This window comes from Taudactylus pleione, unplaced genomic scaffold (assembly GCF_031769625.1).
Source record: "Taudactylus pleione unplaced genomic scaffold, aTauple2 ptg000050l, whole genome shotgun sequence".
In the NCBI taxonomy this organism is placed as follows: Eukaryota; Metazoa; Chordata; class Amphibia; order Anura; family Myobatrachidae; genus Taudactylus; species Taudactylus pleione.
This window is the reverse complement of record NW_028284452.1, coordinates 225,220-239,069: the sequence shown is the minus strand read 5'-3', so window position 1 is coordinate 239,069 and position 13,850 is coordinate 225,220. Positions and strand designations below refer to the sequence as shown.

The 13,850-nt window shown below is 34.4% G+C and overlaps 2 non-coding genes across 2 annotated transcripts; both read left to right on the top strand.

The window, feature by feature from the left end:
* The first annotated feature begins 3,368 nt into the window (after positions 1-3,368).
* On the top strand, positions 3,369-3,441 carry TRNAW-CCA (transfer RNA tryptophan (anticodon CCA)). Its single transcript has one exon. It is a non-coding gene; the product is annotated as a tRNA-Trp (tRNA).
* Positions 3,442-10,479: 7,038 nt separating this feature from the next.
* On the top strand, positions 10,480-10,552 carry TRNAW-CCA (transfer RNA tryptophan (anticodon CCA)). The gene has a single exon. It is a non-coding gene; the product is annotated as a tRNA-Trp (tRNA).
* The last annotated feature ends 3,298 nt before the right edge of the window (positions 10,553-13,850 follow it).

The window sequence follows — 13,850 nt, the reverse complement described above, 5'->3', positions numbered from 1 at the left end:
TCTTAAAAATATCCAGCTCTGAATAGTCTTATGTAAATTAGGCTATTAAATATATTTTCCTATTATCTGCTTTAGCATGTGAATCAAATTCTCTTTTCCAATAGTGCCAAAAAGTGGACTTCAGTGTACATCATGTTTATTTATTCATTTGCATTTTTAACCTAATTTGTGCATTGTATTAATATTTTCCATCATCAAAAGAAGTGCATTGCAGTCAATTAATGGATTAACAGTATAGCGCATTGAAATCATACAATCAGGTGTTGTGGCTTACAGATTTGACTAACAAATGCCCTTTTGAAAACCGGGAAGCATTGGTGGTATAGTGGTGAGCATAGCTGTCTTCCAAAGCAGTTGACCCGGGTTCGATTCCTGGCCAACGCATAGTTTGTATTCTATTCATTTTTTAAGATTATAAGCTCCTTTGAGAATTTTTCTTGTTTTGAAGGAATTAGGAATACACTGACCAAGAAATGCCTTTTCAAAAAACGGGAAGCTTTGTTGGTATGTGTAGCACTGGCCAACGCATGATTTTTCTTGTGTATTCTTTTCATTTTTTAAGATCATAAGCTCCTTAGAGAATGTTTCTTGTTTTGAAGAAATCAGGAATACACTGACCAAGAAATGCCCTTTCAACAAATGGGAAGCTTTGTTGGCATGTGTAGCACTTATGGGATATGGACAGAGTCATGGCTTTGTCATTCAGAGAATACTAGATTTATGGCATCTTAAAAATATCCAGCTCTGAATAGTCTTATGTAAATTAGGCTATTAAATATATTTTCCTATTATCTGCTTTAGCATGTGATTCAAATTCTCTTTTCCAAAAGTGCCAAAAAGTGGACTTCAGTGTACATCATGTTTATTTATTCATTTACATGTTTAACCTAATTTGTGCATTGTATTAATATTTTCCATCATCAAAAGAAGTGCATTGCAGTCAATTAATGGATTAACAGTGTATTCTTTTCATTTTTTAAGATCATAAGCTCCTTAGAGAATGTTTCTTGTTTTGAAGAAATCAGGAATACACTGACCAAGAAATGCCCTTTCAACAAATGGGAAGCTTTCCTGGTATGTGTAGCACTTATGTGGTATGGACAGAGTCATGGCTTTGTCATTCACAGAATTCTAGATTTATGGCATCTTAAAAATATCCAACTCTGAATAGTCTTATGTAAATTAGGCTATTAAATATATTTTCCTATTATCTGCTTTAACATTTGATTCAAATTCTCTTTTCCAAAAGTGCCAAAAAGTGGACTTCAGTGTACATCATGTTTATTTATTCATTTGCATTTTTAACCTAATTTGTGCATTGTATTAATATTTTCCATCATCAAAAGAAGTGCATTGCAGTCAATTAATGGATTAACAGTGTAGAGCATTGAAATCATACAATCAGGTGTTGTGGCTTACAGATTTGACTAACAAATGCCCTTTTGAAAACCGGGAAGCGTTGCTGGTATAGTGGTGAGCATAAGCTCCTTTGAGAATTTTTCTTGTTTTGAAGGAATTAGGAATACACTGACCAAGAAATGCCCTTTCAAAAAATGGGAAGCTTTGTTGGTATGTGTAGCACTGGCCAACGCATGATTTTTCTTGTGTATTCTTTTCATTTTTTAAGATCATAAGCTCCTTAGAGAATGTTTCTTGTTTTGAAGAAATCAGGAATACACTGTCCAAGAGATGCCCTTTCAACAAATGGGAAGCTTTGTTGGTATGTGTAGCACTTATGGGATATGGACAGAGTCATGGCTTTGTCATTCAGAGAATACTAGATTTATGGCATCTTAAAAATATCCAACTCTGAATAGTCTTATGTAAATTAGGCTATTAAATATATTTTCCTATTATCTGCTTTAGCATGTGATTCAAATTCTCTTTTCCAAAAGTGCTAAAAAGTGGACTTCAGTGTACATCATGTATTTATTCATTTGCATTTTTAACCTAATTTGTGCATTGTATTAATATTTTCCATCATCAAAAGAAGTGCATTGCAGTCAATTAATGGATTAACAGTGTAGCGCATTGAAATCATACAATCAGGTGTTGTGACTTACAGATTTGACTAACAAATGCCCTTTTGAAAACTGGGAAGCGTTGGTGGTATAGTGGTGAGCATAGCTGCCTTCCAAGCATGACCCGGGTTCAGTTCCCGGCCAACGCAGAGTTTGTATTCAATTTTTAAGATCATAAACTCCTTAGAGAATTATTCTTGTTTTGAAGGAATTAGGAATACACTGACCAAGAAATGCCTTTTCAAAAAACGGGAAGCTTTGTTGGTATGTGTAGCACTGGCCAACGCATTATTTTTCTTGTGTATTCTTTTAATTTTTTAAGATCATAAGCTCCTTAGAGAATGTTTCTTGTTTTGAAGAAATCAGGAATACACTGACCAAGAAATGCCCTTTCAACAAATGGGAAGCTTTCTTAGTATGTGTAGCACTTATGGGGTATGGACAGAGTCATGGCTTTGTCATTCACAGAATACTAGATTTAAGGCATCTTAAAAATATCGAACTCTGAATAGTCTTATGTAAATTAGGCTATTAAATATATTTTCCTATTATCTGCTTTAACATGTGATTCAAATTCTCTTTTCCAAAAGTGCTAAAAAGTGGACTTCAGTGTACATCATGTATTTATTCATTTGCATTTTTAACCTAATTTGTGCATTGTATTAATATTTTCCATCATCAAAAGAAGTGCATTGCAGTCAATTAATGGATTAACAGTGTAGCGCATTGAAATCATACAATCAGGTGTTGTGACTTACAGATTTGACTAACAAATGCGAAGCGTTGGTGGTATAGTGGTGAGCATAGCTGCCTTCCAAGCATGACCCGGGTTCAGTTCCCGGCCAACGCATAGTTTGTATTCAATTTTTAAGATCATAAACTCCTTAGAGAATTATTCTTGTTTTGAAGGAATTAGGAATACACTGTCCAAGAAATGCCCTTTCAACAAATGGGAAGCTTTGTTGGTATGTGTAGCACTTATGGGATATGGACAGAGTCATGGCTTTGTCATTCAGAGAATACTAGATTTAAGGCATCTTAAAAATATCCAACTCTGAATAGTCTTATGTAAATTAGGCTATTAAATATATTTTCCTATTATCTGCTTTAACATGTGATTCAAATTCTCTTTTCCAAAAGTGCCAAAAAGTGGACTTCAGTGTACATCATGTTTATTTATTCATTTGCATTTTGAACCTAATTTGTGCATTGTATTAATATTTTCCATCATCAAAAGAAGTGCATTGCAGTCAATTAATGGATTAACAGTGTAGAGCATTGAAATCATACAATCAGGTGTTGTGGCTTACAGATTTGACTAACAAATGCCCTTTTGAAAACCGGGAAGCGTTGGTGGTATAGTGGTGAGCATAGCTGTCTTCCAAAGCAGTTGACCCGGGTTCGATTCCTGGCCAACGCATAGTTTGTATTCTATTCATTTTTTAAGATTATAGATCCTTTGAGAATTTTTCTTGTTTTGAAGGAATTAGGAATACACTGACCAAGAAATGCCTTTTGAAAAAACGGGAAGCTTTGTTGGTATGTGTAGCACTGGCCAACGCATGATTTTTCTTGTGTATTCTTTTCATTTTTTAAGATCATAAGCTCCTTAGAGAATGTTTCTTGTTTTGAAGAAATCAGGAATACACTGACCAAGAAATGCCCTTTCAACAAATGGGAAGCTTTGTTGGTATGTGTAGCACTTATGGGATATGGACAGAGTCATGGCTTTGTCATTCAGAGAATACTAGATTTATGGCATCTTAAAAATATCCAGCTCTGAATAGTCTTATGTAAATTAGGCTATTAAATATATTTTCCTATTATCTGCTTTAGCATGTGATTCAAATTCTCTTTTCCAAAAGTGCCAAAAAGTGGACTTCAGTGTACATCATGTTTATTTATTCATTTGCATTTTTAACCTAATTTGTGCATTGTATTAATATTTTCCATCATCAAAAGAAGTGCATTGCAGTCAATTAATGGATTAACAGTGTAGCGCATTGAAATCATACAATCAGGTGTTGTGGCTTACAGATTTGACTAATAAATGCCCTTTTGAAAACTGGGAAGCGTTAGTGGTATAGTGGTGAGCATAGCTGCCTTCCAAGCAGTTGACCCGGGTTTGATTCCCTGCTAATGCATAGTTTGTATTCAATTTTTAAGATCATAAACTCCTTAGAGAATTATTCTTGTTTTGAAGGAATTAGGAATACACTGACCAAGAAATGCCCTTTCAAAAAACGGGAAGCTTTGTTGGTATGTGTAGCACTGGCCAACGCATGATTTTTCTTGTGTATTCTTTTCATTTTTTAAGATCATAAGCTCCTTTGAGAATGTTTCTTGTTTTGAAGAAATCAGGAATACACTGACCAAGAAATGCCCTTTCAAAAAACGGGAAGCTTTGTTGGTATGTGTAGCACTGGCCAACGCATGATTTTTCTTGTGTATTCTTTTCATTTTTTAAGATCATAAGCTCCTTAGAGAATGTTTCTTGTTTTGAAGAAATCAGGAATACACTGTCCAAGAAATGCCCTTTCAACAAATTGGAAGCTTTGTTGGTATGTGTAGCACTTATGGGATATGGACAGAGTCATGGCTTTGTCATTCAGAGAATACTAGATTTATGGCATCTTAAAAATATCCAGCTCTGAATAGTCTTATGTAAATTAGGCTATTAAATATATTTTCCTATGCTTTAGCATGTGAATCAAATTCTCTTTTCCAATAGTGCCAAAAAGTGGACTTCAGTGTACATCATGTTTATTTATTCATTTGCATTTTTAACCTAATTTGTGCATTGTATTAATATTTTCCATCATCAAAAGAAGTGCATTGCAGTCAATTAATGGATTAACAGTATAGCGCATTGAAATCATACAATCAGGTGTTGTGGCTTACAGATTTGACTAACAAATGCCCTTTTGAAAACCGGGAAGCATTGGTGGTATAGTGGTGAGCATAGCTGTCTTCCAAAGCAGTTGACCCGGGTTCGATTCCTGGCCAACGCATAGTTTGTATTCTATTCATTTTTTAAGATTATAAGCTCCTTTGAGAATTTTTCTTGTTTTGAAGGAATTAGGAATACACTGACCAAGAAATGCCTTTTCAAAAAACGGGAAGCTTTGTTGGTATGTGTAGCACTGGCCAACGCATGATTTTTCTTGTGTATTCTTTTCATTTTTTAAGATCATAAGCTCCTTAGAGAATGTTTCTTGTTTTGAAGAAATCAGGAATACACTGACCAAGAAATGCCCTTTCAACAAATGGGAAGCTTTGTTGGTATGTGTAGCACTTATGGGATATGGACAGAGTCATGGCTTTGTCATTCAGAGAATACTAGATTTATGGCATCTTAAAAATATCCAGCTCTGAATAGTCTTATGTAAATTAGGCTATTAAATATATTTTCCTATTATCTGCTTTAGCATGTGATTCAAATTCTCTTTTCCAAAAGTGCCAAAAAGTGGACTTCAGTGTACATCATGTTTATTTATTCATTTGCATTTTTAACCTAATTTGTGCATTGTATTAATATTTTCCATCATCAAAAGAAGTGCATTGCAGTCAATTAATGGATTAACAGTGTAGAGCATTGAAATCATACAATCAGGTGTTGTGGCTTACAGATTTGACTAACAAATGCCCTTTTGAAAACCGGGAAGCGTTGCTGGTATAGTGGTGAGCATAAGCTCCTTTGAGAATTTTTCTTGTTTTGAAGGAATTAGGAATACACTGACCAAGAAATGCCCTTTCAAAAAATGGGAAGCTTTGTTGGTATGTGTAGCACTGGCCAACGCATGATTTTTCTTGTGTATTCTTTTCATTTTTTAAGATCATAAGCTCCTTAGAGAATGTTTCTTGTTTTGAAGAAATCAGGAATACACTGTCCAAGAGATGCCCTTTCAACAAATGGGAAGCTTTGTTGGTATGTGTAGCACTTATGGGATATGGACAGAGTCATGGCTTTGTCATTCAGAGAATACTAGATTTATGGCATCTTAAAAATATCCAGCTCTGAATAGTCTTATGTAAATTAGGCTATTAAATATATTTTCCTATTATCTGCTTTAGCATGTGATTCAAATTCTCTTTTCCAAAAGTGCCAAAAAGTGGACTTCAGTGTACATCATGTTTATTTATTCATTTGCATTTTTAACCTAATTTGTGCATTGTATTAATATTTTCCATCATCAAAAGAAGTGCATTGCAGTCAATTAATGGATTAACAGTGTAGAGCATTGAAATCATACAATCAGGTGTTGTGGCTTACAGATTTGACTAACAAATGCCCTTTTGAAAACCGGGAAGCGTTGCTGGTATAGTGGTGAGCATAAGCTCCTTTGAGAATTTTTCTTGTTTTGAAGGAATTAGGAATACACTGACCAAGAAATGCCCTTTCAAAAAATGGGAAGCTTTGTTGGTATGTGTAGCACTGGCCAACGCATGATTTTTCTTGTGTATTCTTTTCATTTTTTAAGATCATAAGCTCCTTAGAGAATGTTTCTTGTTTTGAAGAAATCAGGAATACACTGTCCAAGAGATGCCCTTTCAACAAATGGGAAGCTTTGTTGGTATGTGTAGCACTTATGGGATATGGACAGAGTCATGGCTTTGTCATTCAGAGAATACTAGATTTATGGCATCTTAAAAATATCCAACTCTGAATAGTCTTATGTAAATTAGGCTATTAAATATATTTTCCTATTATCTGCTTTAGCATGTGATTCAAATTCTCTTTTCCAAAAGTGCTAAAAAGTGGACTTCAGTGTACATCATGTATTTATTCATTTGCATTTTTAACCTAATTTGTGCATTGTATTAATATTTTCCATCATCAAAAGAAGTGCATTGCAGTCAATTAATGGATTAACAGTGTAGCGCATTGAAATCATACAATCAGGTGTTGTGGCTTACAGATTTGACTAATAAATGCCCTTTTGAAAACTGGGAAGCGTTAGTGGTATAGTGGTGAGCATAGCTGCCTTCCAAGCAGTTGACCCGGGTTTGATTCCCTGCTAATGCATAGTTTGTATTCAATTTTTAAGATCATAAACTCCTTAGAGAATTATTCTTGTTTTGAAGGAATTAGGAATACACTGACCAAGAAATGCCCTTTCAAAAAACGGGAAGCTTTGTTGGTATGTGTAGCACTGGCCAACGCATGATTTTTCTTGTGTATTCTTTTCATTTTTTAAGATCATAAGCTCCTTTGAGAATGTTTCTTGTTTTGAAGAAATCAGGAATACACTGACTAAGAAATGCCCTTTCAAAAAACGGGAAGCTTTGTTGGTATGTGTAGCACTGGCCAACGCATGATTTTTCTTGTGTATTCTTTTCATTTTTTAAGATCATAAGCTCCTTAGAGAATGTTTCTTGTTTTGAAGAAATCAGGAATACACTGTCCAAGAAATGCCCTTTCAACAAATGGGAAGCTTTGTTGGTATGTGTAGCACTTATGGGATATGGACAGAGTCATGGCTTTGTCATTCAGAGAATACTAGATTTATGGCATCTTAAAAATATCCAGCTCTGAATAGTCTTATGTAAATTAGGCTATTAAATATATTTTCCTATGCTTTAGCATGTGAATCAAATTCTCTTTTCCAATAGTGCCAAAAAGTGGACTTCAGTGTACATCATGTTTATTTATTCATTTGCATTTTTAACCTAATTTGTGCATTGTATTAATATTTTCCATCATCAAAAGAAGTGCATTGCAGTCAATTAATGGATTAACAGTATAGCGCATTGAAATCATACAATCAGGTGTTGTGGCTTACAGATTTGACTAACAAATGCCCTTTTGAAAACCGGGAAGCATTGGTGGTATAGTGGTGAGCATAGCTGTCTTCCAAAGCAGTTGACCCGGGTTCGATTCCTGGCCAACGCATAGTTTGTATTCTATTCATTTTTTAAGATTATAAGCTCCTTTGAGAATTTTTCTTGTTTTGAAGGAATTAGGAATACACTGACCAAGAAATGCCTTTTCAAAAAACGGGAAGCTTTGTTGGTATGTGTAGCACTGGCCAACGCATGATTTTTCTTGTGTATTCTTTTCATTTTTTAAGATCATAAGCTCCTTAGAGAATGTTTCTTGTTTTGAAGAAATCAGGAATACACTGACCAAGAAATGCCCTTTCAACAAATGGGAAGCTTTGTTGGTATGTGTAGCACTTATGGGATATGGACAGAGTCATGGCTTTGTCATTCAGAGAATACTAGATTTATGGCATCTTAAAAATATCCAGCTCTGAATAGTCTTATGTAAATTAGGCTATTAAATATATTTTCCTATTATCTGCTTTAGCATGTGATTCAAATTCTCTTTTCCAAAAGTGCCAAAAAGTGGACTTCAGTGTACATCATGTTTATTTATTCATTTGCATTTTTAACCTAATTTGTGCATTGTATTAATATTTTCCATCATCAAAAGAAGTGCATTGCAGTCAATTAATGGATTAACAGTGTAGAGCATTGAAATCATACAATCAGGTGTTGTGGCTTACAGATTTGACTAACAAATGCCCTTTTGAAAACCGGGAAGCGTTGCTGGTATAGTGGTGAGCATAAGCTCCTTTGAGAATTTTTCTTGTTTTGAAGGAATTAGGAATACACTGACCAAGAAATGCCCTTTCAAAAAATGGGAAGATTTGTTGGTATGTGTAGCACTGGCCAACGCATGATTTTTCTTGTGTATTCTTTTCATTTTTTAAGATCATAAGCTCCTTAGAGAATGTTTCTTGTTTTGAAGAAATCAGGAATACACTGTCCAAGAGATGCCCTTTCAACAAATGGGAAGCTTTGTTGGTATGTGTAGCACTTATGGGATATGGACAGAGTCATGGCTTTGTCATTCAGAGAATACTAGATTTATGGCATCTTAAAAATATCCAACTCTGAATAGTCTTATGTAAATTAGGCTATTAAATATATTTTCCTATTATCTGCTTTAGCATGTGATTCAAATTCTCTTTTCCAAAAGTGCTAAAAAGTGGACTTCAGTGTACATCATGTATTTATTCATTTGCATTTTTAACCTAATTTGTGCATTGTATTAATATTTTCCATCATCAAAAGAAGTGCATTGCAGTCAATTAATGGATTAACAGTGTAGCGCATTGAAATCATACAATCAGGTGTTGTGACTTACAGATTTGACTAACAAATGCCCTTTTGAAAACTGGGAAGCGTTGGTGGTATAGTGGTGAGCATAGCTGCCTTCCAAGCATGACCCGGGTTCAGTTCCCGGCCAACGCAGAGTTTGTATTCAATTTTTAAGATCATAAACTCCTTAGAGAATTATTCTTGTTTTGAAGGAATTAGGAATACACTGACCAAGAAATGCCTTTTCAAAAAACGGGAAGCTTTGTTGGTATGTGTAGCACTGGCCAACACATTATTTTTCTTGTGTATTCTTTTAATTTTTTAAGATCATAAGCTCCTTAGAGAATGTTTCTTGTTTTGAAGAAATCAGGAATACACTGACCAAGAAATGCCCTTTCAACAAATGGGAAGCTTTCTTAGTATGTGTAGCACTTATGGGGTATGGACAGAGTCATGGCTTTGTCATTCACAGAATACTAGATTTAAGGCATCTTAAAAATATCGAACTCTGAATAGTCTTATGTAAATTAGGCTATTAAATATATTTTCCTATTATCTGCTTTAGCATGTGATTCAAATTCTCTTTTCCAAAAGTGCTAAAAAGTGGACTTCAGTGTACATCATGTATTTATTCATTTGCATTTTTAACCTAATTTGTGCATTGTATTAATATTTTCCATCATCAAAAGAAGTGCATTGCAGTCAATTAATGGATTAACAGTGTAGCGCATTGAAATCATACAATCAGGTGTTGTGACTTACAGATTTGACTAACAAATGCGAAGCGTTGGTGGTATAGTAGTGAGCATAGCTGCCTTCCAAGCATGACCCGGGTTCAGTTCCCGGCCAACGCATAGTTTGTATTCAATTTTTAAGATCATAAACTCCTTAGAGAATTATTCTTGTTTTGAAGGAATTAGGAATACACTGTCCAAGAAATGCCCTTTCAACAAATGGGAAGCTTTGTTGGTATGTGTAGCACTTATGGGATATGGACAGAGTCATGGCTTTGTCATTCAGAGAATACTAGATTTAAGGCATCTTAAAAATATCCAACTCTGAATAGTCTTATGTAAATTAGGCTATTAAATATATTTTCCTATTATCTGCTTTAACATGTGATTCAAATTCTCTTTTCCAAAAGTGCCAAAAAGTGAACTTCAGTGTACATCATGTTTATTTATTCATTTGCATTTTGAACCTAATTTGTGCATTGTATTAATATTTTCCATCATCAAAAGAAGTGCATTGCAGTCAATTAATGGATTAACAGTGTAGAGCATTGAAATCATACAATCAGGTGTTGTGGCTTACAGATTTGACTAACAAATGCCCTTTTGAAAACCGGGAAGCGTTGGTGGTATAGTGGTGAGCATAGCTGTCTTCCAAAGCAGTTGACCCGGGTTCGATTCCTGGCCAACGCATAGTTTGTATTCTATTCATTTTTTAAGATTATAGATCCTTTGAGAATTTTTCTTGTTTTGAAGGAATTAGGAATACACTGACCAAGAAATGCCTTTTGAAAAAACGGGAAGCTTTGTTGGTATGTGTAGCACTGGCCAACGCATGATTTTTCTTGTGTATTCTTTTCATTTTTTAAGATCATAAGCTCCTTAGAGAATGTTTCTTGTTTTGAAGAAATCAGGAATACACTGACCAAGAAATGCCCTTTCAACAAATGGGAAGCTTTGTTGGTATGTGTAGCACTTATGGGATATGGACAGAGTCATGGCTTTGTCATTCAGAGAATACTAGATTTATGGCATCTTAAAAATATCCAGCTCTGAATAGTCTTATGTAAATTAGGCTATTAAATATATTTTCCTATTATCTGCTTTAGCATGTGATTCAAATTCTCTTTTCCAAAAGTGCCAAAAAGTGGACTTCAGTGTACATCATGTTTATTTATTCATTTGCATTTTTAACCTAATTTGTGCATTGTATTAATATTTTCCATCATCAAAAGAAGTGCATTGCAGTCAATTAATGGATTAACAGTGTAGCGCATTGAAATCATACAATCAGGTGTTGTGGCTTACAGATTTGACTAATAAATGCCCTTTTGAAAACTGGGAAGCGTTAGTGGTATAGTGGTGAGCATAGCTGCCTTCCAAGCAGTTGACCCGGGTTTGATTCCCTGCTAATGCATAGTTTGTATTCAATTTTTAAGATCATAAACTCCTTAGAGAATTATTCTTGTTTTGAAGGAATTAGGAATACACTGACCAAGAAATGCCCTTTCAAAAAACGGGAAGCTTTGTTGGTATGTGTAGCACTGGCCAACGCATGATTTTTCTTGTGTATTCTTTTCATTTTTTAAGATCATAAGCTCCTTTGAGAATGTTTCTTGTTTTAAAGAAATCAGGAATACACTGACCAAGAAATGCCCTTTCAAAAAACGGGAAGCTTTGTTGGTATGTGTAGCACTGGCCAGCGCATGATTTTTCTTGTGTATTCTTTTCATTTTTTAAGATCATAAGCTCCTTAGAGAATGTTTCTTGTTTTGAAGAAATCAGGAATACACTGTCCAAGAAATGCCCTTTCAACAAATGGGAAGCTTTGTTGGTATGTGTAGCACTTATGGGATATGGACAGAGTCATGGCTTTGTCATTCAGAGAATACTAGATTTATGGCATCTTAAAAATATCCAGCTCTGAATAGTCTTATGTAAATTAGGCTATTAAATATATTTTCCTATGCTTTAGCATGTGAATCAAATTCTCTTTTCCAATAGTGCCAAAAAGTGGACTTCAGTGTACATCATGTTTATTTATTCATTTGCATTTTTAACCTAATTTGTGCATTGTATTAATATTTTCCATCATCAAAAGAAGTGCATTGCAGTCAATTAATGGATTAACAGTATAGCGCATTGAAATCATACAATCAGGTGTTGTGGCTTACAGATTTGACTAACAAATGCCCTTTTGAAAACCGGGAAGCATTGGTGGTATAGTGGTGAGCATAGCTGTCTTCCAAAGCAGTTGACCCGGGTTCGATTCCTGGCCAACGCATAGTTTGTATTCTATTCATTTTTTAAGATTATAAGCTCCTTTGAGAATTTTTCTTGTTTTGAAGGAATTAGGAATACACTGACCAAGAAATGCCTTTTCAAAAAACGGGAAGCTTTGTTGGTATGTGTAGCACTGGCCAACGCATGATTTTTCTTGTGTATTCTTTTCATTTTTTAAGATCATAAGCTCCTTAGAGAATGTTTCTTGTTTTGAAGAAATCAGGAATACACTGACCAAGAAATGCCCTTTCAACAAATGGGAAGCTTTGTTGGTATGTGTAGCACTTATGGGATATGGACAGAGTCATGGCTTTGTCATTCAGAGAATACTAGATTTATGGCATCTTAAAAATATCCAGCTCTGAATAGTCTTATGTAAATTAGGCTATTAAATATATTTTCCTATTATCTGCTTTAGCATGTGATTCAAATTCTCTTTTCCAAAAGTGCCAAAAAGTGGACTTCAGTGTACATCATGTTTATTTATTCATTTACATGTTTAACCTAATTTGTGCATTGTATTAATATTTTCCATCATCAAAAGAAGTGCATTGCAGTCAATTAATGGATTAACAGTGTATTCTTTTCATTTTTTAAGATCATAAGCTCCTTAGAGAATGTTTCTTGTTTTGAAGAAATCAGGAATACACTGACCAAGAAATGCCCTTTCAACAAATGGGAAGCTTTCCTGGTATGTGTAGCACTTATGTGGTATGGACAGAGTCATGGCTTTGTCATTCACAGAATTCTAGATTTATGGCATCTTAAAAATATCAAACTCTGAATAGTCTTATGTAAATTAGGCTATTAAATATATTTTCCTATTATCTGCTTTAACATTTGATTCAAATTCTCTTTTCCAAAAGTGCCAAAAAGTGGACTTCAGTGTACATCATGTTTATTTATTCATTTGCATTTTTAACCTAATTTGTGCATTGTATTAATATTTTCCATCATCAAAAGAAGTGCATTGCAGTCAATTAATGGATTAACAGTGTAGAGCATTGAAATCATACAATCAGGTGTTGTGGCTTACAGATTTGACTAACAAATGCCCTTTTGAAAACCGGGAAGCGTTGCTGGTATAGTGGTGAGCATAGCTGTCTTCCAAAGCAGTTGACCCGGGTTCGATTCCTGGCCAACGCATAGTTTGTATTCTATTCATTTTTTAAGATTATAAGATCCTTTGAGAATTTTTCTTGTTTTGAAGGAATTAGGAATACACTGACCAAGAAATGCCTTTTGAAAAAACGGGAAGCTTTGTTGGTATGTGTAGCACTGGCCAACGCATGATTTTTCTTGTGTATTCTTTTCATTTTTTAAGATCATAAGCTCCTTAGAGAATGTTTCTTGTTTTGAAGAAATCAGGAATACACTGACCAAGAAATGCCCTTTCAACAAATGGGAAGCTTTGTTGGTATGTGTAGCACTTATGGGATATGGACAGAGTCATGGCTTTGTCATTCAGAGAATACTAGATTTATGGCATCTTAAAAATATCCAGCTCTGAATAGTCTTATGTAAATTAGGCTATTAAATATATTTTCCTATTATCTGCTTTAGCATGTGATTCAAATTCTCTTTTCCAAAAGTGCTAAAAAGTGGACTTCAGTGTACATCATGTATTTATTCATTTGCATTTTTAACCTAATTTGTGCATTGTATTAATATTTTCCATCATCAAAAGAAGTGCATTGCAGGCAATTAA